This window comes from Cibotium barometz, chromosome 27, assembly GCF_041138505.1.
Source record: "Cibotium barometz isolate CiBa-2024 chromosome 27, ASM4113850v1, whole genome shotgun sequence".
Classification (NCBI taxonomy): Eukaryota; Viridiplantae; Streptophyta; class Polypodiopsida; order Cyatheales; family Cibotiaceae; genus Cibotium; species Cibotium barometz.
Window position 1 is genome coordinate 9637649 of NC_141072.1, and position 25430 is coordinate 9663078.

A 25430-nucleotide genomic window follows, 5' to 3' on the forward strand; every position below is an offset into this window, starting at 1 on the left:
GCTTGGCCTAGTTAAAGTTACTTTTTCTCGATGGATATTTTCATATTCTTTCTCAAATTTCTCAAGTGAAATATATTCAATATTCTTCTTTTGAGTAAAAGATACACGGGATTTACAAAAATCAATTCTACCCATATTTTCCAATAAAATTAATAATGCTCAAAATTTCACTTTTGATAAATACTCATAATTTGAATTATGCCAAAAATTTCTCTTTTACCATTTAATTACTTGGATCTCAATTATCATGGGAATTCCTCTTTTTGCATAAAAATAAATTTACCAAAAATTTCTCTTTTTGCATAAAAATAAATTTATCAAAAATTTCTTTTTATGCAAAAAAATAAATTTACCATTTAATTATTTGGATCTCAAACATCATGGAAATTTCTCTTTTTGTATAAAAATAAATTTACCAAAAATTACTCTTTTCTCATAATCAATTAATTATGCATAATTACAAAAAAAATATTTATCATGAATATGATGAAAATCATTCATTTTGCATAGGATGTCCAATCCTAGAATATGGTAGGAAGTCCTCTTTTAGCATTATGCATAAAAATAAGATATGTATTATTTTCTAAAAATTTGCCATAGCTTCGCTCTGCTATTACTGATAATTCTCAATTTTTTTCTAAAAGAATAAAAGCTTGTAATGAAAATATGATAGTAGTTTCTCTTTTATACTTAAATCAAACTATGAATTTAAAAAATAATTTTAACCATAATCATAAACTTAATTATAATTATCCCACTAGATTAAGCTAATTCCATTATTTCCCTTTTTCCAAATTGATAAGACAATCTATTTTTCATTTAGAATCAATCAAAGTAGTTTTTAACTACTTATAAATAATCTAAAAGAAATAACCGTTATTCACCTCTACTCACATCACATCCATCCATCCATTCATTCACATCTATCTGATTCACATCATATCTCATACATCTATTCACCTCACATCTCATCACCTCTATTCACATCACATCCATCCATTCATTCATCTATCTGATTCACATCACATCTCATCATATCTATTCATCACCTCACATCTCATCACCTCTATTCACATCACATCCATCCATCCATCCATCCATTCATTCACATCACATCTCATTACATCTTTTCACATCACATCCCATCCATCCATTCATTCACATCTATCTGATTCATATCACATCTCATTACATCTATTCACATCACATCCCATCCATCCATTCATTCACATCTATTCGATTCACATCACATCTCATCACATCTATTCACCTCACATCTCATCACCTCTATTCATAGAATTTAAACACTTTTGAAATAAAAATAATTCATTTATGCATCTTCCTATGCATAAAAATCAATTTTAATGAGAATAACACTTTTGAAATAAAAATAACTCCTTTATGCATCTTCCTATGCATAAAAATCAATTTTAATGAGAATAACACTTTTGGAATAAAAATAATTCCTTTATGCATCTTCTTATGCATAAAAATCAATTTTAATGAGAATAACACTTTTGAAATAGAAATAATTCCTTTATGCATCTTCCTATGCATAAAAATCAATTTTAATGAGAATACCAGTTTTGAAATAAAAATAATTCCTTTATGCATCTTTCTATGCATAAAAATCAATTTTAATAATTAATATCAGTGATATCCATGCATATTCATAGGTGAATATGTACATGGAGTAATCAGAATATTTCTTTTAGATGCAAAAATGGTGGGAATTACTCTTTTGGAATAACATAAAAACAAACTTTCTTTTCCATAAAATTTTGGAAAATTTTACCATAACCTCCTTTGTATGGCTGACCATTTCTCATTTTTATCATTCTTTAATTGACTTAAATTAACCCAAATTAGATTCATAGAACTCTAATCTACACAATTTTCTAAATTCAAGAGAGTAAACAATAAGAAGAGTTTGATTAATCCATTAGTTAATCTTTCTAGGATTGAGAAAGATTGGAATGTAAAGAAGAGAAGGGGTGGCCTTTTCATCAGCATAGTATTTGAATTTAATTCAATTTACTACAAAACATAAAAATCAAGAAAACCATAGATTTAAAATTAAACAAGTAAGAAGATTAACTTACATAGAGCTTGTAAGCTCTCCTTTGGCTTGAGGGACTGAGGGTTCTACTCTTGTTTGAAGCAAGAGTGGCCACCAATTCACTTTGGAGAGGATTAGGCCAAAAACAATTGAATTATTAAAAAATTCAATGTAAACAATTGAATTATTAAAAAATTCAATGTAAATGGCTCAGGACAGGAGAGCAGAGTAACAGTGCATAAACACCATTAAGCTTTTATAAAGGGGGAGGCTTTTGTTTATAGGAAAAAGTGAGCCTCTAACCAAGCAAACTGATTCTAGAATTGGTCAATTTTTGACCATTTTTGGGTCAGTTTAGCTTACTTTTTGGATCTAGGAGAGAGGAGAGATGAAAATATCTCATTATTTTTTAGTTTAAAACTCCTCCACACATGTGAAATAGACGTCTCCTTCATGAGGGGAGATCCCCACACTGAGGTGTTAAAATGAGGGGAGATCCCCACACTGAGGTGTCAAAATGCATCATTTCCTCTAAATATCTCTTAATTTTTAACTAATAACCTTGTACTCAGTCAACTCTTCATCTTATGTGAGCATTTACTCATTTTTGGGGGTTTTTCTTTTATTCTTCAATTTATCTCCTCCCTACATTTGGATTAATCTTATTGGTCCATAGGAACCTTAATTGGACCATAATCTAAAAATTTCTGAAAATCTGGACCCTTAGGCTAAGGTCCTTTTCACCTATTTTCAATTAATTCCAATTACACATTGAAAAGTTCTTTTTGACATTTTCTCTCTCCAGGCCAAAACATGGTAAAACATGATCTTTCTTTTATTTCAGAGAGGGGAATAATTAGAAGATCGGAAGGGGAGGTTCTTACGCCTGCACACCTCAAAAGCTGGAGGGAGGAATCTTACATACATACACCCAATGGCAACTTTAAGACCTCTTTAAAGTACACCTAGTGTCTGCACAACCAATCGCCCTTTCTGCAATTCCAAAAACCGAGTTCTACAGAGAATTGAAACTTATCCGCAATGCCCATGAAAGCCTGCGAGAACTGAAAAACGGAGGTCCAGACGTGCCCAAAACACGGTTTCGGCCCAAAAGATTGTCCAACAAACAGTATAGTTTCCCTATATCTCACTCCCGTGAAGATATCGGAGTTTGTTTGCCAGTGCCTCCCGAAGAGGTCCCGACAAAGGTGTAGTAGCCAACACAAAAGGGGAAGAGTAGATGAAGCTCTTACCCTCGCATTGCTTCTTGTGCTTCTCTTGCCTGCCGCTCAGTCCTTAGCATGAACCACGCTCTGATACTCACACAAACCCTAGAAAAGAGCACACAAGGTGAGAGGCTGAAAATTTTTCTTCTTCTTCACACAACAAAAGAGGTCTACAAAGAAGATAAAGTGACTAACACACATAATAGAGTATACACAAGCGGTCCATAATGTGAACACGCTAAGTGGAGTGGGTAGGTGTAGACTAGTCGGTGTAGTCCAGCTATAGAATCTCTCGCGAAGATATGTTGGTGCCAACTACTAAAACTACCAGATGTAAATGTCGAACGGTCATGCAGGCGCCTCGTGAGTGTCAGCTCATGTTGAGCTTAACATCTCAACACATGGGAGGCGGTGCAAGGGTGGGGGTGGGAATAGATCCATGGTGGAAAGAGAAGAAGGTACATGAGTGTGCTCAAGGTGTCTATCCACATTGGGGTGGAAGTATGGAGGGGCCCCACTAGGCGACGGCTCTTCAAAAATCGTTTCGCCCTCATGGCCAAACATGTGTAGTGACCACATGTGAATGTGCAATTGAGGCGAAGGTGCCGCCAAATGGAATGGAGGCACTAGGGGCATGCAACCATGACTAAAAGGTGCCCATGGTGTGCGGGGATGCTTAGAAAAGCTTCAACGATGCGCGCGCGAGCCCGAAATAGGAGTTTTAGTTCACTTTTGCCTTGCATGTGAACGCACCCTTAAGATAAAAAATGGTCTTTTGAGGCGTGCGTGTAAAAATGACCCTAGTAAGTGAGGGAGGTATACCAAAAGCACCTCTAAAGATCTGGAATTTTTTATTTTTTTAAAGTAATAATTATTTTTTTTCGAGAATAGTGCGTTCGTACGCTTGGAATGGTACGGCCACTGTACTTTAGAATGGAACGACCACGGCACTTGGGAATGGAATGGCCACGGAACTTGGGATGGAACGGCCACGGAACTTGGGGATGGAGCGGCCATGACACTTGGGGATGGAGCGGCCATGGCACTTGGGATGGAGCGGCCACCACGGCACTTGGGATGGAGCGGCCACCACACTTTGGAATGGAACGGCCACCACACTTGGAATGGAATGGCCACGGCACTTGGGAATGGAACGGCCACGGCACTTGGGAATGGTATGGGCACAGCGCTTGGGAATGGTACGGGCACAACACTTAGGAATGGAACGCCACAGCACTTGGGAATGGAATGGCCATGGCACCTGGGAATGGAATGGCCACGGCACTTGCAATGGAACAGTCATGGCACTTGGAATGGAACAGCCACAGCACTTTAGAAATTTAAATTTGAGATTTGAATTTCAAATTGGAGGGAAGTGAGTGGGGGACAACTAAGATCCCCTCATTAATGCTAGGTGGGTGGGATAAGGCTAAAGTTAGAGGTTACCTCTAAATTAGTGTATTTCGACTAATTTAGAGGTACTCTAGCTTAACTAAAGATTAATTTCTTAGTCCCACTATTAATCACTCATTAACCCTCTCCTTTGCCCTCTAATTACTCCTAATTATTGAGGAGTTTAAGCATGGGGATTTGATAGGGGGATTAGCAATGTTCAGGCTAATCCAAAGATGTGACTATCTCCAATTAATCCCCCTAATTAGGTCTCTAATTAATCCACTCAAAAGAGTAAAAATTAGACAAAAGAGACCAAATTAGTACTAATTATTGCTAGTTAAGGCCTAATTGGAGTGGACTAAACATATATTTGGGTCAAGGCAAGTGTTTAGAACACTAATTCCACTCCAATTAGTCTAATTACAAACAATTAAGCTCAATTTTTTTGGTTTTTTGCTCTCTTTAAGTCCACTATCACACTAACCAGTAGATTAGTGATGATTAGTGAGTATTAAGAGATAGTTTATAGTTTTTTTATGTTTTTGGGATGATTAAGGTTCTATCTAACAATGCTAACTTACCTATGCAAAGGAATTAAGTAAAAGAAACAAGATTAAGCTAAAAATTAAGAAAAATCGTCTAGCTTTAAGCAAAAACCCTCTTGAGATTGGGCTCTCTAATCACCCAAATCTCAAGTTTTTTCACTCAAACAAGTAGTAATCCTACTCTAAACATAAAGCTATTCATGAATCACAACAAAAAAACCAAAAACAACTAAGCAAAAAATAAAAAAATAAAAAAACCGCATGCCAAAGAGCTTACCTTGCACCGGGCTATGGGGCTCCGTTAGATTCGAATCAAAGATAGTGTAGAAAAGTAGCGAATGGCACTCCTTGGTAACGGCACCAAAGATGTTAAGGAAACCCTACCCTACTGTTTCGTGGGTAGTTGCCTATCCACCAAGCTCGAGCTAGGCAAGAGCTCCATCGTAGTCACTCGTCTCACCGCCGTCCTCCCGCCCTCATTGTCACACCAAGGCAGTTGCTCTAATCCAATGGGTGATGCAAGCTCTCTCACAAAGATCACGTGGGATCTCCATGGAAGGGGATCGTGTTTGGTTAGCCTAATCATGAGAGAGAGAGAGAGAGAGAGAGAGAGAGAGAGAGAGAGAGAGAGAGAGAGAGAGAGAGAGGGAACAATTGTTTAGCACTAATCACTCCCAAACCCTAACCCTAAGCATGCCACACATGCTAGATTAGAGTTGCAAGAGAGAGGGAGAGAGAGAGAATACTCCACTTCTATTGTACAAATGGGAGAATTCGTTACAAACAAGAGATTTTGGCTTTTATAGTTCCAAGTCTTTTCCCACTAGGCCGCCCCCAAGAGTAAGTGACCTGGGGCACCCAAAACATAGTTACAAGACTCTTCTCTATGGTTTAGCCAACTGACCAAGATCCTCTTGTATGTCCATCGAAGCTCAATACTTGGGAGCATCTTTAGGGTGTTTCCCTCACATCAAATGACACGATTTACAATATAAAGTGGGCGCCTAGTACATAAGTGTGCGGACATAGTTGTCATAGGAATGTGTTAACCAATATGTGGTTAACAGACATCTTTCATTAGAGGAGTCAAAGTACTTGAATCAGTAGACTAGCACGAAATACTTAATGATGACCAGTATCCAAGTGGTAGGTGGTATTATTAAGGAGGGGTTAGTAATATAGTGGTGTTAGTAAGCAATTGGCGAGGGGGGAATTCCAGTGAGGGGGGAATTCCAGAGAGGGACAAGGAGGTAACACACATGGATACTGCTTGCGCTCCGAGATGCTGTATGTTGATCGCGATGTACATGAAGCTCTAGCATCTTTGTCAAGAAATTGTAAAATAGGTATCTTGGCTCCCGTGGAGGTATCGGTTTGCAGTGTTCTCTCTTTTTCTTTTCATGCATTCTCTTCTTCTATTATGGAGCTCCGAGATCCTGTGCTGATAGAAGTGGTAGTTGATGCTGAGGATCCAGAGATGTTGAGCATAAGAATAATTTATGGGTATGGTGGATTAGGCATGAAGCACAATTATTTGGGTGAAGCAGGGGTCATTATTTGGGTGAAGCAGGGGTCATTAAGAAAATCCACGGGATGGGTCATACCATTGACCAAGCTTGTGTCCACCATGGTCCCCCCATCCAAAGATGTACCTAGATTGAAAGATCCCTACCCCCTCCGCGCAATGAGTTCGGGGGTGCTAGCAGTAGAAGTAGCACTTCTTGCACAGGGCAAAGCCTCTCACTTGGGGCCTTGCCCACGACAGATATCCGGACAAGAGACTAATCCCTCGATTCTTCCAAAACCGAACTCGAAAAAACTTCCCTCGCTGAGAAAGCACAGGCGATTCCTCTAGGAAAATCTGTACTAATGTAGTCAAGAGCCTTGACTAACCAAATTGATCCGACCAAATCTGTAAGTCACATGGTCCGATCAAGGGAAGAGACTTGCACTTGGATCATAGAGACCAATGCTTTTTTCCTCATCAAGAGGCATAGCCATTGATTCTTTTCCAAAGAACAAGGACTATCCAGGATTTACTTCAACTATCGTAACTTAACAGAATTGAGTCTCATTTTAGGGATCCATCAGTCTAGCCCAATCCCATGGGTTAGCCAACCACCCAACCACTGTAGTGATAGGATCCATTTAGAAATTTGGTTATGTTTTTCCCCAAGTACCAGGGAAAAGAGTTCCCAGGTCCCCTAGCCGGTGCTTCAAGCAAACTTCAAGATAGTCACACCACTTACACACCCAATATGAAATTGCCTGTTTCACAGATTCATAGATTCAGCTGTCTTTAAAACAATCTTTTAATGAAACCATAGTATCACTGATCATAATCCTCTAAAATATCTAGCTTGAGTTCCAATTTGCAAATCATTCCTTCATCATCAGTGTACCTATGGCATCATTGGTAACTACAACGCTTACCACCTATCCACTCAGGGGCCTTTTCAATAGTTCCTAGTTCATAGTACCCAGAAATATATTCACTTAAGAAAATCCAGATGGACTCTCTATTGAAGATAAGCAAGATCAACCAACAGATCCATTAAAAGAGCCTTGGACTCATCCGTTGTTGAGGACCAGCAAGGCCAATCAACCAAATCCATGCCCGAGTTCAGAAAACAACTCTAACACCTTGTTCCATTTTCTTCCTCGATGCACGCGTGGGTATCTTCGCGACCCAGAGCCCGAGCACCGTATAGTCAGCACCCTCTAGGCTCCTTCGTAGGTCACCTAGCACTTCACTCATAGGCCGCTTCCTTGGTCCCTCATCCACCATACCGGAAGCTCGCCATTTAAATCGAACCGAGGCTGGTGTCGACCGACCTTGCTACGCGAGACGTCCTCCATTGACTCTCCGTCAGCTGTTCCAACTTTATCACTTAGGTCTCCACGATCTCATTCACAAGATGGCCAAAATGCTTCCCCAACATTCTTGACATAATATAGTCATTTAAAAACAAGTTTCATAAATACAGTTTCTAATGAACTCTCATCTTTCCACATTGTTCCACATCATTTCTCGTTATTCCACATTCTTCTACATTAATTCACATTGCTTATTCCACATCCAATCATATGTATTCCCATCGTCCTTCATCCATTCTCATCCAATCAAATCATATTACATCTATCCTCATCACATCACATCCACATCTCATCCATTTATATCACATCACATCCATCTACATTCGTTCAGATCCACATCACATCCACATATCATCACATCACGTTCACATCCATTCAATTTACCCAAGTCCACATCACATCACATCTCATTTATCCACATCATATCTCATCCATTCATATCTAACCAGATCCACATCACATCACATCCATTCACATCTCATTACATCACAATCACATCTCACCACATCCACTTACATCTCATCACATCCATCACACTCATTCACATCCCACATTCATTCACATCTCATCACATCCATCCTCATCTTATCACATCTCGTTCACATCCATCCACATCACACTCATTCACATCCCACATTCATTCACATCTCGTCACATCCATCCTCAACTTATCACATCTCGTTCACATCCATCCACATCACATCTCATTCATTCGAGCCACATTACAGCACATCCACATCTATCCATATCACCCCACATCCATTCTTCACAGCTCATCACATCGCATTCATATCTTATCACATCGCATTCACATTTTATCACATCGCATTCACATTTAGTACCATTTTCTTCTTTCGATATACCGATGGGACTTTTCTAAGTTTCTGTGCCAATTGCTTGGCCTAGTTAAAGGTACTTTTTCTCGATGGATATTTTCATATTCTTTCTTAAATTTCTCAAGTGAAATATATTCAATATTCTTCTTTTTTAGTAAAAGATTCATGGAATTTACAAAAATCAATTCTAACCATATTTCTTAATAAAATTAATAATGCTCAAAATTTCACTTTTGATAAATACTCATAATTTGAATTATGCCAAAAATTCCTCTTTTAGCATTTAATTACTTGGATCTCAAATATCATGGAAATTCCTCTTTTTGCATAAAAATATATTTACCAAAAATTTCTCTTTTTGCATAAAAATAAATTTACCAAAAATTCCTCTTTTACCATTTAATTACTTGGATCTCAAATATCATGGGAATTCCTCTTTTTTGTATAAAAATAAATTTACCAAAATTTTCTATTTTCTCATAATCAATTAATTATGCATAATTATAGAAAATTTATTTCTCATGAATATGATGAAAATCATTCTTTTTGCATAGGATGTCCAATCCTAGAATATGGTAGGAAGTCCTCTTTTAGCATTATGCATAAAAATAAGATATGTATTATTTTTTAAAAATTTTGCCATAGCTTTGCTGCTATTACTGATAATTCTTAATTTTTTTCTAAAGAATAAAAGCTTGTAATGAAAATATGATAGTAGTTCCTCTTTTATGCTTAAAATCAAACTATGAATTTAAATCATAATTTTAACCATAATCATAAACTTAATTATGATTATCCCACTAGATTAAGCTAATTCTATTATTTCTCTCTTCCCAAATTGATAGGATAATCTATTTCTCATTTAGAATCAATCAAAGTAGTTTTTAACTACTTATAAATAATCTTTTTTGAATTAAAAACCCTTCCACACATGTGAAAGAGGCACCTACCTCAAGAGTCTCCCTTTCCTTATACCAAGGTGTCAAAAATGCATCATTATTTCAAAATATCTCATTTTTTTAGTAACATCTCATCATTTTTAACTAATAAACCTTGTGCTAAGTCAACTCTTCATCTTATGTGAGCATTTACTCGTTTTTGGATATTTTCTTTTATTCTTTTGGATTTATCTCATCCCAACACTTGGATTAATCCAATTGGCCCATTGGAACCTTAATTGGACCATAATCTAAAAATTTCTAAAAATGTAGACCCTTAGGCTAAGGTCCCTTACCATTTTCAATTAACTCCTAATGCACATTGGAAAGTTCATTTTGAACTTCTATTTCAGGGGAATCCATTTTAGACACTTAGAGGATTTTTATATCCAAAGATATCTCAATTTAGGATTATCTCTCTCTAGGCCAAAACAGGGTAAAACAAGAACTTTCTTCTATTTCAGAGAGGGGAACAATTACAAGAACAGAAGGGGAGGTTCTTACACCTTTACACCTCAAAAGCTAGAGGGAGGAATCTTACATCCTACCCCACTTAAAAAACGTGAGATGTCCTCATCTCGCAGGTGGAGTATAATCTCTTTCATCTTCTTCTTCTTCAATCACTTCTAGCGTTACTACCTTGGAAGCAGATGGCCGATTTGGGAACATCTCTCTTTGACTTCCCCTATTCTAAGGCAGAGGTCTTACATTACTTTGGATTGAAACTGAGGGTTGGTTAGAGGGTCGTCCTCTGGGATTTCCCTAATTTTGATGGAAAGGAACCTGATTACTTGGAAGGAAGGAGCTAGAGTCTGGAATCTTGGTCCCTGACTTCCTTGCCCCAAAAACCTTGATCCAAAAGGAGTTGGACAATCCATACTGTGATGTCCAAATCCTTGACAGTTATAGCATTTCACCTCTTTGTTCAAGGGTGGAACTTCTAAGTTCCAAGGGATTGCATTCTGGGAAAAAGACCTTTCTTCCATTCTAGAACTTCCCATATCCTGAGTTTGACCTTGTTGTCTCTTAGGCAGTGGAAAGTTGGAATCATCTTCTGGAGCTAGAAATCTTTTGAAAGATGATGGTGCTGGTTTCGACAGGACCTTGACATCAAAGGCCTTGGTGAAATCCTTCGCCATCCACACTGCTTCGGCCATGGAAACTGGCTTGGCATTCTTCACTAGGATATTCAAAGGTTCGTTCAGTCCCCAAATGAACCAGCAATCAGCTGTTCTTCATCCAGCGGTGGCGAGTATTTGAGGAGGAGAGCGAATGCTTGATGATATTCTTCAATAGTTCTACTCCCCTGGGTTAATTCTAAGAATTCATTCATCTTGTTTTGCAAAAAGTCGGGAGGACAGAATCTCTTCCTTAGGTAAATCTTGAGATCATTCCATGTCTGGGTGTTCCGATCCACACAGTTTGTCTCACACTGGTTTCTCCATGCCACTCTGGCTATTTCTACTATCTTCAGCCTTGCAAGAGCCATTTTACTTTTCTCGTTATACCTGGTGACATCGAAGTATTCTTACATTACTTCGATCCACTTTTCCACAGCCTCACCCAAGTTTTTCCCTTCACCCTTGAAAGGTCCAGGCTGTGATCTACGAAGAGTTTTACAAACATCCTAGTCGAGCTCTTCCTCATCAAGTTGGGGGTTAACATTCCTACGACAACCTCGATTCACGATCCTATCAATACAAAAATTCTTGTTAAGTCTCTTTTTTTTCCATATTATCCAAGCCGCTCAGGTGAAAAGATCACTTTATTTATAATTCAAATTCGACTTTAAATCTAACTAATTCTGGGGTTCTTTATAATTTGGTCAGTCCCCCCTCACAGAATCTACAGAACTCATTATTAGAGAACAATTCATTCATATTCTTAACACAATAATGGTCCACCAGACCAGAAATTCCATCTAAACATTCCTCCACGGGAATTTCAGTTATGTAGGTTTTCAATTTGTCATTCCTTAATTAGATCCACTGTGGGTCAAAGGTTAACAATAGCAATCTATCAGCACAATCCACTAATCTCATAGTGATTTGCTGAAGTCATAATCGTCATTCCAGTTACTAACATCATCACTAGGATTCATCTCATTCATCCTCATGGTGGCTTTGTTCAACTTATCTTCTTTCACCCAGAATTTAGGAATCATCATCTTTCAATCAGAATCCAAATCAGCTCATCAATTCTCAACCAGAATTCTAAAATCATAAACGAGCATTCGAATTCATCATCTGGATAGCATTTTTGCTTATAATTTCAAGGTCTTAGATTTACTCGTATATATTGTCAGTAAAGAGCTACATTTATATCCCTGGTATATACGGATAGTCACGGTCCTTGGAGTTATAAGGTAAATACCATCATATCTAGGCCTCAAGCAAGTCAGGGATTCCATACAATTACGGTACTTCCATCCTGAAGACCCAATTTCTAATTTATGAATCTTTATTCTGAATATCAATTTGTATGAATTTCATCACACAATTATAATCTTTTACTGGTACTTCATAAATTTTTGACATTTCTTGCTTCTCGGTTGATCCACTTTAGCCAATTCGCTCTGATACCAACTGAAAGATCCCTGCCCCCTTCGCGTAACGAATTTGGGGTTGCTAGCAACAGAAGTAGCACTTCTTGCACAGGGCAGAGCCTCTCACTCGGGGCCTCACCCACGGATATCTGGATAAGAGACTAATCCCTCGGTTCTTCCAAAACCAAACTCAAAAAAACTTCCCTCGCCAAGAAAGCACGGGCGATTCCTCCAAGAAAATCTATACTAACGTAGTCAAGAGCCTTAACTAACCAAACTGATCCGTTGGACCTGTAAGTCACATGGTCCGATCAAAGGAAGAGACTTGCACTTGGATCATAGAGACTAACGCTTTTTTCCTCGGAGCCGTTGATTCTTTTCCATAGAACAAGGACTATCCGGGATTTACTTCAACTATCGTAACTTAATAGAATTGAGTCTCATTTTAGGGATCCATCAATCCAACCTAACCCCATCCAATCCCATGGCTTAGCCAACCGCCCAACCACTGTAGTGATTGGATCCATTTAGAAATTTGGTTATGTTTTGCCCCAGGTACCAGGGAAAAGAGTTTCTAGGCCCCCTAGCCGATGCTTCAAGCAAACTTCAAGATAGTCACACCACTTACCAATATGAAATTGCCTGTTTCACAGATTCAGCTGTCTTTAAAACAATCTTTTAATGCAACCATAGTATCACGGATCATAATCCTCCAAAATATATAGCTTGAGTTCCAATTTTTACAATCATTCCTTCACGTGTACCTATGGCATCATTGGTAACTAGAACGCTCACCACCTGTCTACTCAGGGGCCTTTTCAATAGTTCTTAGCTCATAATACTTGGAAATATATTCACTTAAGAAAATCTAGATGGACTCTCTGTTGAAGATCAGCAAGATCAACCAACAGATCCATATAAAAGAGCCATGGACTCATTCATTAAGGACCAGTAAGGCCAATCAACCAGATCCATGCCCGAGTTCAGAAAATAACTCTAACACCTTATTCCATTTTCTTCCCTGACACACGCGTGGGTATCTTCGGCGACCCAGAGTCTGAGCACCGTATGGTCAGCACCCTCTAGGCTCCTTTGCAGGTCACCTAGTGCTTCACTCAGAGGCCGCTTCCTTGGTCCCTCAGCCATCGTACTGGAAGCTCACCATTTAAATCGAACCAAGGCTAGTTAAGACCTCGACTGACCTTGCTACGCGAGACGTCCTCCATTGACTCTTCATCACAGCTGTTATAACTTTATCACTTAGGTCTTCACGATCTCATTCACAAGATGGTCAAAATGCTTCCCCAGCATTCTTGACATAAAACAGTCATTTAAAAATAGGTTTCATAAATACAGTTTCTAATGAACTCTCATCTTTCCACATTGTTCCACATCATTTCTCGTTATTCCACATTCTTCTACATCAATTCACATTGCTTATTCCACATCCAGTAATATGTATTCCCATCGTCCTTCATCTATTCTCATCCAATAACATCATATTACATCTCATCACATCAAATCACAACATATCCACATCACACCTCATCCATTCATATCACATCACATCCATCTACATTCGTTCAGATCCACATCACATCCATCTACATTCGTTCTTCAGATCACATCACATCCATCTACATTCGTTCTTCAGATCCACATCACATCCGCATATCATCGCATCACGTTCACATCTATTTACATCACTTCACATCCATTCACGTTTACCCAACTCCACATCACATCACATCTCATCTATCCACATCACATCTCATCACATCTATTCGCATCCATCACACTCATTCACATCCCACATTCATTCACATCTCGTCACATCCATCCTCATCTTATCACATCTCGTTCACATCCATCCACATCACATCTCATTCATTCCATCCACATTACATCGCATCCACATCTATCCATATCACCCCGCATCCATTCACAGCTCATCACATCGCATTCACTTATTCACATCGCATTCACATTTAGTACCGTTTTCTACTTTCGATACCGATGGGACTTTTCTAAGTTTCTGCCAATTGCTTGGCCTAGTCAAAGGTATTTTTTCTCGATGGATATTTTCATATTCTTTCTCAAATTTCTCAAGTGAAATATATTCAATATTCTTCTTTTTGAGTAAAAGATTTATGGGATTTACAAAAATCAATTCTACCCATATTTTCCAATAAAATTAATAATGCTCAAAATTCCACTTTTGATAAATACTCATAATTTGAAATATGCCAAAAATTCCTCTTTTACCATTTAATTACTTGGATCTCAAATATCATGGGAATTCCTCTTTTTGCATAAAAATAAATTTACCAAAAATTTCTCTTTTTGCATAAAAATAAATTTACCAAAATTCCTCTTTTACCATTTAATTACTTGGATCTCAAATATCATGGGATTTCCTCTTTTTGTATAAGAATAAATTTACCAAAATTTACTCTTTTCTCAATCAATTAATTATGCATAATTATAGAAAAATTATTTCTCATGAATATGATGAAAATCGTTCTTTTTGCATAGGATGTCCAATCCTAGAATATGGTAGGAAGTCCTCTTTTAGCATTTTGCATAAAAATAAGATATGTATTATTTTCTGAAAATTTTACCATAGCTTCGCTACTATTACGGATAATTCTCAATTTTTTTCTAAAGAATAAAAGCTTGTAATGAAAATATGATAGTAGTTCCTCTTTTATGCTTAAAATCAAACTATGAATTTAAATCATAATTTTAACCATAATCATAAACTTCATTATGATTATCCCACTAGATTAAGCTAATTCCATTATGTATCTTTTTCCAAATTGATAGGATAATCTATTTCTCATTTAGAATTAATCAAAGTAGTTTTTAACTACTTATAAATAATCTAAAAGAATAACCTTTTTTGTTAACACAAAATCATAAAAATGCCATTTTCTTAATCTCTAGCTTATCAAGCCTAGAGTTTAGCTTTGAATTAAGAGACTATCATTGAGAAGCATCCTTTTTCAAGGGATTTAGCCATAAGGATGGCTATTCTTTTAGAGAGAGAGATTTACTTAAAGAAAGCATTACAAATAAGCATAAAGATTAACTTTCTCTTAAGCATTAAGCCTTTAAGGGAAAAGTGGATTTGCCACTAACCAAGTCCAACTAGGTTCTAGAATTTTCTAGGTTCAGTTTGACTCAATTTGGACAAGATTTGGACTACTTTGGCTCTCTCTTTAATTTAGTTTGATCCAGGAGAGAGGAGAGATAAAAGTATCACAATTTTTTTGAATTAAAAACCCTTCTACACATGTGAAAGGGGCGCCCCTCTTTCCTTACCAAGGTGTCAAAAATGCATCATTATTCCAAAATATCTCATTTTTTTAGTAATATCTCATAATGTTTAACTAATAAACCTTGTACTAAGTCAACTCTTCATCTTATGTAAGAATTTACTCATTTTTGGGTATTTTCTTTTATTCTTTTGGATTTATCTCATCCCAACACTTGGATTAATCCAATTGGCCCATTGAAACCTTAATTGGACCACCATAATCCAAACATTTCTGAAAATGTAGACCCTTAGGGTAAGGTCCCTTATACCATTTTCAATTAATTCTTAATGCACATTGGAAAGTTCACTTTAAACTTCTGTTTTAGGGGAATCCATTTTAGACACTAGGAGTATTTTTATATTTAAAGATATCTCAATTTAGGATTATCTCTCTCTAGACATTTTCTCTCTCTAGACAAAAAGAGGGTAAAACAATAACTTTTTTCTATTTCATAGAGGGGAATAATTACAAGAATAGAAGGGGAGGTTCTTCATCTTTACACCTCAAAAGCTAGAGGGAGGAATCTTACATGTATGGCTATCGCGAGTATGAGTCTTCGTATACGGTGTGTGCGTATGGGACAAATCCCAGTGAGAATTGCAGGCGTTGTGCATGAGCGAGGGAAAAGGTGTGCCTGTGGTCCTAATCACATAGATCCTAATCACCTAGAGACTCTCTCTTTTCTATTTTACATGTGTTTATTGGTCAACACACCTAAAGAGGGTTTTGTATTGATTAGCCCAGGTGGCTAGATTTTTTAGCTTACCTTTAAGTTTATATTTGAGTGGTTGGATAAGCTCTACGATTTGTAGCACTGCCCCTTGGGTTGGTGATGAAGTCGAGGGGCAAGGTGGAGCTTTGTGAACGAGGCTCCATTGGAGAAAAGGGCTGGGCGAATTGAGCTTTTGAGTGCCCATGGGTTGGGTGTGGGTAAGTCTGTAGGATTTTACCGCGAGGAGGAGGGGAATTACCTGCCTTCAGACACCAAACCATCTTTGTCGATTAGACACGTACCGGCTTGGCTGGTGTGGTTTGGGAAAACTACAAAGGGTTTTTTCATGGGAGCAAAATGATGGAGTTGCCATCATGGAAGCCTTGGGCATCTAAAAGGCACGTGGGCACCCACCGCTACCGAGTGATGAAGGTCCGTGGTTGTCAAGCCTTCCAAGTTTTTTGTTGACGAGACAAGGCTTTGAGCTATGATTAGGTTGTCGACGACGCAGAGGATAGGCTGTTAATTGTGGCTTTGGGAGCCATAGGTGTGTGTTGCCTTCATGGAAGCCTTGAGTGGTAGCCACCCAATGTTGTTGGCTTCACTGTGCTTGGGGTTGCCTAACCAACGGCCGTGGAGACTTTTGTCGTAGTTTCCTGGGGAGTTGTTGTGGTGGATAAGCAGAGGCAACATTCTTGGGTAGCCAAAGGTGAGTGTTACCTTTGTAGTAGCCTTGTTCTTGTAACAGGCGATCGGGGACTAGCCAACGTTGAAGCTTTGACTTAGGGTTGGTTTTTGTTGGCTTAGTTGGCTTCTGGCGCTTGGGTAGCGGAGATGGCCATTTGGGGATCCATAGTTTTGTGTAGCCATCATAGAATTCTTGAGCAACAACAAGAAGGTTCTTGGGAACCCACTATTGATTGTCATGATAAAGATATGAGGTCAGGGTGCTTGCAGTGTGGGTGGTTGAGGATGTGGAGTTGAGGGGGATTGTTGGCGAGATAAAGCTTGATTGTCAATGTTGGATGGTGTCATAGTGGCCTTTCAACCAGTATTGGTGATGCATGGGGTGTAGGAATAGGGGAGACTACTGGTGACAAGGATGGGGTGTGAGGGGGAAGGGCACTTAGGGGTGAGGGTGTGTATGATTTCCTCTTGGGGACACAAGAGGCCTGTGGTCTTTTGCCATTGATTTTTATGGTGGCCGTTTCTTTACGCCACTCTTTTCCAATGATAATCTGGCCTTGGAGTGCACCTAAATCTATGATGTGAAATCTGCACTAGAACTGGTTATTTCATATAGAAAGTTTAGGAATGATTACCCAACACTTTTTAGATGCATTTCGTGTGATACTTGAATGTAAGTGTATTTGTTTGTTAGTGTGGGTTTTCCAAGAGTTTTATATGTCTCCAAGAATATGAGATTGGTGTGGATCATAAGATATATGTGGGCTTGCTACCATTGTAGACCATTTTTAATTGGGAGTTCAATCCATATTCTTGGTGGGTTGAGTTTTGGTGGTAGTGGAAGAGTTACTAGTTATGGTTGGGGATGTGAGAGTACCCTATGTGGAAGCAGTTTTGGTGGGGGGAGAGGATTGAATTCGATGCACTCCCCATCCCAGAGGATCATTGTTACCTTGCCCCTGGAAGCTTGAGGGTAGCTGTTTGTGTTATCAGCTAAGTTGATTGTACTTGTAGCATTCTAGACCCAACTTCCTCCAAGGATGACTGCTTCTTTTATCTCACTTGTGGGAACCACATAGAACTTACAAGCCAATGGGTTAGCGAGACGACAGTATGTACAGTTTGTATAAAGGACCCAAGGCTTTATATACGGTTTCCACTAGGCAATTGAATCTTGGCATGGGCAATTTTAAGAGATGGTTTTCCCAAAGAGACCCATGTTTCCCATGGTAAAAGATTGTGTGGTTAGTTGTGGGAGATTGCAAGGCATGTTTTCGTTGCATGTTTCTGCCAAAGGAAAAATCTATCTAGACCCTAAGGGTGGTTGTTTTAGCTTGGGGAGCTACACTTGCACTCAAGGTGTTAAGTGAGGCAATGGCCTTGTAGGGTTCATAAAGGGTCTCGCCGTTTGGGAGCACAAATTGTGTACCGAGTTTGCAATCTGGGAGGGTCTCAAGTGTAGCAAGGATTTTCGCGGCCAGTTCATGGTCGACTTTGTCACTATTGAGAGAAGCGACCCCCATGCATGGCACTTGCGCATCATGACAAGCATCACAAACAAAGAGCTCATTGCTCCTGGTGTGGTGGTCATAGAGTCTTTGGCGGCAAAGGGAGCTTTGGCCATGGGATGTGAGTGCCACGTATATAAATTGACTTTGAGTTTTTGGGTTGAAGGAGGTAGAAATGATGCATGTCCCAATCATGGATCAGTTGTGTTTGTTGCATGAAGGGTCTACCCAAGATGTTGTCATATGTGGCATTACGAAAGTCCATGACTACAAATGTGAGGTGGAATATCATGTCACAGACTTTGACCTTGAGGTCATGCACTAGGCCTAGGGGTTTTATAGTAGATTTCCCGTTCGCAAGCTTGATCACCAATGTGATGGGATCAACACAAGGTTGGCCCCTGTTTTCTCAGCATGTTCTTTTGAGGATTCTTATGCCAGCACCTCCATCTAGGATGCCTTTGACCACATGTCCATTATAGGAAATGGGCAAGGCTGCACTGGTGTCATCACCTTCAAAGTAGTGGCCCAGTGCATTTACGCGAATTGTTAATGCGCCTTTGGGTTGTGGGTGCTAACTCAAAATTCTCTGGATGATGGTGCTTAGATTCATCCGAGAATTCTGAGTTAGCTCCCTCATCCACAGAAGCCTGTAGTTTGCATTCCATCCGATCCCAAAGGTAATTCCATAAATTTGGAACAAGGTTCCAATGGGCATTTGGATTTGGGAGGAAAGAAAGTCTAAGAGGCCGGCCAGGTTGTTGCGTTGATGAGTAGGAGATTCTTGAGGTGCGAGGCCTTGATCATCATAAGATGGACTAGCAATTGTATATGGAAGTTCAATTTGGTCCTTATTTGATAGGGGTGGAGGTCAAGATAATTTGGGTGCTGTAGGAGAGTAAAAGACCTTAGCAAATCTTATGTGGGCACCACGTGAGTCTCTATCATACTCTATCAGACTTTGTATCACTGTTCTCATCAAGTTATTTGATGTGAACATGGGATTTGGGTTTGGCCATTTGTGGAATAGGCACTAGAGGATTAGAAGGTGCAAGTGGGGCAAAATCTTCATTTGTCAACATCATGTTGGTGAACGGATCTTCCTTGGCTGCCTTGAGCATAAGTGGGGGCTCTTGCCTTACCTCGTGTGGTGGAAGTTCAGGTTCAATGGAGGATGGCACGCGCTCAGGCATTGGGTCAAAGGTTACAAAAAAGGGGAGGCGGTTCAAGTTGAGCCTGGTATTGCTCTACCAGTGCTTGGGCCTCCTAAAGACGTTGCTTCTCAAGGATGGCACTGGGATATGTGGCTAGATGTTTTTTTACTTTGGTGAGTTTTTGGGGAGTTTCGTGGGGGAGTGGCAGTTCAGCACAATCATCGCTCTTGGAGGAGGTGGATGTGGTCTTTGTGGAGCTAGTGTGGATGCTAACCCGATCATCCCCTAGGACAAGTGCTTAGAGAATTGTTTCTTTTGGGATGTGGCCTTCTTTAGCTTGGCCTACAACCATGTGATGACATTCAATGTGACAATGTATATCTTCCCATGTTGAACGCTCAACAACACATTGAGGGAGGGCATGCCTCTTCGACTGTGGAGTGAGAAACTGATTGCAAAGGGAAATCTTTGAAGTAATGGTCGATTCCACAACCATGACATTATGGTGTCACTGGTGGCAGGCATTTCTTTTGAGGGAATTCAGCCACTCTATGAGTCCTTGGTTGGTAGAGGAAACACAGAAGAGGTGGTTTCCCTATGGGTGCACCTATAGTGTGCACAAGTGGTTTAGGGTCCATGTGAGGCACTCGCAAAAGGGAGATGATGTGTTAGGGGTGCCTTAGTGATGGTGGAGCGCATAGACTCCACCACAGGTTTAGCAATGGAAATGGTTTGAATCTTTCCATGAGCAATAGGGTTTGTCTAGAAAGGCAACCATGTTGGAATGGAAAGATTGGCACTAGGTCGTGGTGGCACTTTGTGTGAGTAGTTAGTTTGGGGTGGTACCACCAGTAAGGCTTGGGGCCCGGAAGGAGAGGAAGATAATGTTATAAATGAGGTTTAGGTTGTCATCTATGTGGTAGCCAATTGTGTAGAATAGCTTTCTCACATGTTGTCATCAAGAAAGATCGCCCATTTGCAGGCTTGATCAAAGGTGGAGGGGTCCTTGACAACATGTGGTTGTGTAGTCTTGGGTTGTGTAAGCCCAAGAGGAAATGGTCCATTAAGTGCTTGTCACTCAAATTTTCCCTCTGTTTGCAATGGGAATCAAGGTACTTAATGTGTGCGATGTAGTCACGTAAGGTTTCCTCTGTTTTTTGTTCCAATTGGAACAGTTGGATGATGGGGCTCCATTTGGGCCCATAGGGTGCAAAGCCAAGAATGAAGGCCTCTCGCACTAATTTGAAAGTGCCTTTGTGCCAATGGTCCAAATATTGGAACCATTATATTGCCTTGCCTTCAAGGCCGAGTCTATGGAGATGGAATTTGATTGCATCATCAAAAATTTAAAATGCCTGATAGATTTGTTTAAAGACCTCGATGTGGAATAGGGAGTCTCCAACTCCGTGGAATTTCGGTAGAAGTTTGAAAATTTTGCCATGTATAGGTGTTGTATGTGATGTTTGTGGGTGCAAGTGTTGTGACAATCCCCTTCCTAGAGCTTGTGCTTAGCTCAAAATGTCAAGTTGTGGTCCCCTGAGGAGCCAGAGGATGGCAATTTGAGCCTTGCAAAAGTAGCAAACTTCTCATGTACTGTAGCATTTCCAATCCATGATTTTGTTACTCCCTCGTTTTAGGAGTGTTGATTACAAACTCATCTGTCTCCTTATCGGACCAAAAAATTTGTTAAGGCATCGTACAAAGATCTGCATTAACATTGTAAGATTCCTCACCCAGCCTCTCAGGATGTCCAGTATCTTCTCATGTAATCAAATCCCTCTTCAGAAATATAAAAGATCTTGTTTCTACCAGTTTTGGCCTAGAGGGAGAAAATGTTCTAGAAAGAGAATATTCATATTTTAAATATTTTTGGATAGAAAAATACCTCATCTTATTAAAATAAGTTCTCCTGAAATAGAAGTTCAAAAATATTTTCAGAAGGTGCATTAGAAATTAAGTATAATCAGTTTAAGAGGCATTATCCTAGGGGTGAAGATTTTTTTGAAATTTTAAATTAAGGTTTCTATGGACCAATAAGATTCATCCAAATGTAGGAAGGAGATAAATGAAGAAATAAAAGAAAAATCCCCCAAAAATGAGTAAATACTCACATAAGATGAAGAGTTGACTAAGGACAAGGTTAATAGTTAAAAAAGGGAGATATTTAGAAGTAATGATGCATTTTTGACACCTCTGCATGGGGGAATTTCCCTCATGAAGGAGGTGCCTATTTCACATGCTTGAATGAGTTTTAAACTCCCAAATAATGAGATATTTTCATCTCTCCTCTCTCCTGTTTCAACTAGATCCAAAAAGTGAGCAAAATTGACCTAAAAATGGTCAAAAATTGACCAAACTGATCTGGAAAATTCTAGAATCAGTTTGCTTGGTTAGAGGCTCACTTTTTCCTATAAATAGAAGCCCTCCCCTTTGTTGAAACTTAATAGTGTTTTTGCACTGTTACCTTGTCTCTCCCAAGTGCCAAAAACAATGAATTTTACTCATAATTCATTAGTTTTTGACCTTTTCTCTTCCAAAAGATTGGTGGCCACTCTTGTCTCAAACAAGAGTTGAACCCTCAAACCATCAAGCCAAAGGAAAGCTCTCAAATTCATTAGTAAGTTGGTGATTCTTCTCTTTTCCATTTATTTTATGGTTTTTTATGCTTTTTGTCTTCTCTAAAATTGCAAGTGATGTTATGCCTCATTGCAAAAGGCATTCCCCTCTCTTCTCTAGTAAATCCAACCATTCTTTATCCTAGGTGAATGATTAATGAATTAACTCAAGTTTTTCATAATGTTTCTCTTAAATAAGTAGAAAAATGTTACTTTAGAATGATTTAAATACTCTTGATGCATTTCTAATTAATTTTAGAGACTTAAAATTGAAAAATGGTCACCCATACAAAGGAGGTTATGGTAAAATTTTTCAAAAATTTGAAAATAAGTATTATCTTTCATTATTCTAAAAGAGTAATCCTTATGAATTCTATATTCTAAAGTGTCATTTTCATGCATAGAAGATGCATTTTGATTATTTGTATAAAAGAAATTTAGTTTTATTATAAAAGTATTACTTTCATTGTTATTGATTTTTATGCATAAAAGTATGCATAAAAGATTTTTATTATTATAAAAGTGTTACTTTTATCATATTTAATTTTCGTGCATAGAGGTATACATAAAAGATTATTATTTTATTGTAAAAGTGTTACTTTTATCATATTTGATTTTCATACATAGAGGTATGCATAAAAGATTATTATTTTATTGTAAAAGTGTTACTTTTATCATATTTGATTTTCATGCATAGAGGTATGCATAAACGACTATATTATTTTATTGTAAAAGTGTTACTTTTATCATATTTGATTTTTATGCATAAATGGGTGCATAAAAGATATTTTTATATTAAAAGTGTGATTTTTATCATAAATGATTTTATGCTTAAATTAGATGCATAAGAGAAATTCTTTTATTCTAAAAGTGTAATTCCTACTAAATTGGATTTATGAATGGAAAGATGCATAAAGAATTTATTTTAATCCAAAAGTGTTATTCTCATCAATTTTAATTTTATGCATAGAAAGATGCATAAAGAAATCTATTTTTAGTTCAAAAGAGTTATTTTCGTCAATTTTGATTTATGCATAGGAAGATCCATAAAAGTTTGATTTTTAATTCAAAAGTGTCATTCTCATTTAAAATGAATTTATGCATAGGAAGATGCATAAAAGATTGATTTTTATTTCGAAAGTGTTATTCTCCTTAAAATGGAATTTATGCATAAATAGAAACGTAAAGAAATATTATATCAAAAGTGAGAATTCTCTTGTATTCTATAAATAGATATGAGGATATGAAACGAATCAGATAGATGAAAATGAACGATGAATAGATGGAGATGTATGTATGTGAGAATGGATGTAGTTATATGTATGTGAAAGAAATGATGTAGATATGGAATGTGGATGTGGATGTATGTGAATGTGAATGAGGATGTGGAATGTGGATATGGATGTATGGATGCGGATGTAGATGTATGAATGTGAGTGGGGATGTGAAGGTATGAATGTGGATGTGGAAATGGAAGTATGGATGTGGATGTGGATGTGGATGTGGATGTGGATGTGGATGTATGAATGTGGATGTAGATGTGGATGTATGAATGTGAATGTGGATGTGAAAATGGATGTATGGATGTGGATGTGAAAATGGATGTATGGATGTGGATGTGGATGTGGATGTGGATATATGAATGCGAATATGTATGTGAATGGATATGAAGTCGATATATGAACGAATGGATGAGATGAGATGTCAAGTGAATCAGAATGTGAAATGAATAATATAATATGTGAACGAATGTTGAGAAATGGATGTGATGAGACGTAATGTAAATTAAGTAAGATAGGAATGGATGTTATGTGAAGTGAATGAATCTGATGAGATGGGATGGAAAATGATGTATCTGGTCAAGAATGGATACACTTATGAATTGGGTTTGGGTTAAGTAATATGGATTGATGTGGAACAAACTGGAAAGATGTGAATTCATTATAAAAACTGTATTTGTGATCTGTTTGTAAGTTTTATGTCAAGAATGCTAGGGAAGCATTTTGACTATCTTGAGAATGTGGTCGTGAAGACCTACCTGATAAAGTTGCAATTGCTGTACGGAGAGTCAATGAAGGACATCTCGCGTAGCAAGGTCGGCCGATGTCTTGACCAGCCTCGGTTCGATTTAAATGGTGAGCTTCCGGTACGGTGGATGAGGGACCAAGGAAGCGGCCTATGAGTGAAGCGCTAGGTGACCTGTGAAGGATCCTAGAGGATGCTGACCATACGGTGCTCGGGCTCTGGGTCGCCGAAGATACCCACACGTGCATTGTGGAAGATATTGGAATAAGGAGTAAGAGTTGTTTTCTGAAACCGAGCATGGATCTGGTTGATTGACCTTGCTGGTCCTCAACGGATGAGTCCATGGCTGTTTTATATGGATCTGTTGGTTGATCTTGCTGATCTTCAACGGAGATTCCATCTTGATTTTTATAAGTCATTATATTGCCGAGTACTATGAGCTAGGAACTATTGAAAAGGCCCCTGAGTGAACAAGTGTGAGCGTTCTGGTTGTTGCCAATGATGCCATAGATACTCTGATGAAGGAATGATTGGAAATTAAGATTCAACCGGATATTTTGGAGGATTGTGATCAGTGATACTATGGTTTCATTAAATGATTGTTTTAAAGATGACTGAATCTGTGAAAAAGGCAATTTCATGGGTAGAAGCATGTTAACGTGCACAAAAAATGCTGTCCCGGACAATGCTAGTTAGTAGTGCTTGTTAGCATACATTCGAGAGCCAAGAATATGTCCATTTTGAAATAAACTTTCCATAATTAATGTTAAATTTACTCGGCGCCAAATTCAAATGTAGCATCTTTTCAGTTACTGAAGTTATGGTGTAGTGGATGAGCTCTCTCTCTCTCTCTCTCTCTCTCTCTCTCTCTCTCTCTCTCTCTCTCTCTCTCTCTCTCTCTCTCTCTCTCTCTCTCTCTCTGTGATGCTGCTCAAACAGTCTCACCCTCTCCCTTTGCCTTGCATTCTCTCCGTGTAGCCCACTTCCT